The sequence below is a fragment of the Loa loa genome (genome assembly GCF_000183805.2).
Source record: "Loa loa unplaced genomic scaffold supercont3.814, whole genome shotgun sequence".
Classification (NCBI taxonomy): domain Eukaryota; kingdom Metazoa; phylum Nematoda; class Chromadorea; order Rhabditida; family Onchocercidae; genus Loa; species Loa loa.
In genome coordinates this window covers 854-1436 of record NW_018108994.1, presented here as the reverse complement: position 1 = coordinate 1436, position 583 = coordinate 854, and positions in this window count along the sequence as shown.

Below are 583 nucleotides of genomic sequence, written 5' to 3'. Positions count from 1 at the left end.
TCCTCCTCTCTCTCTCTCCCTCTCTCTTTCTTTCTTTCTCCCTCTCCTTGTAATTTGATAGAAAATTTTTAATAGAAATTTTTTGTTATATATATATTTTTTGAAATATAGTTACATTTTGCAATTTAAATTTGAATAATTAGAAAAATCATTTCAATATTATTGTTAATTTCATTTTCAACAAATTGATAACATTTAATCTTGTTTTTTCTTCTCTCTCTTTCGATCTATAAAATTTAAAAATAATGGAAGCAAAAGAAAAAAGTAAGTAATTATTGTTATTAAAAGTATTTCCAATAGTAATGACTGATAAAATTGCCAAATTATTTCTAATATTTTTCTTCAATAATATTTCGGAATCTTTTTTTTTTTTTTTTCTTAAATATTTTGATATCATTTTGACAATTATTGTTACTTTCTCTGTGTTATCACTTAACAAAAAAAAAAAAAAATTAACTATACGATTAAACGGGTTCTATTGTTGTTGTAAACTAATAATTATTTATTAAACAATGTTATGCAATATGTATGTTAAATCTAATTAATTAATTAATTACATTGCTATTTTTAAGTTATTCATTCA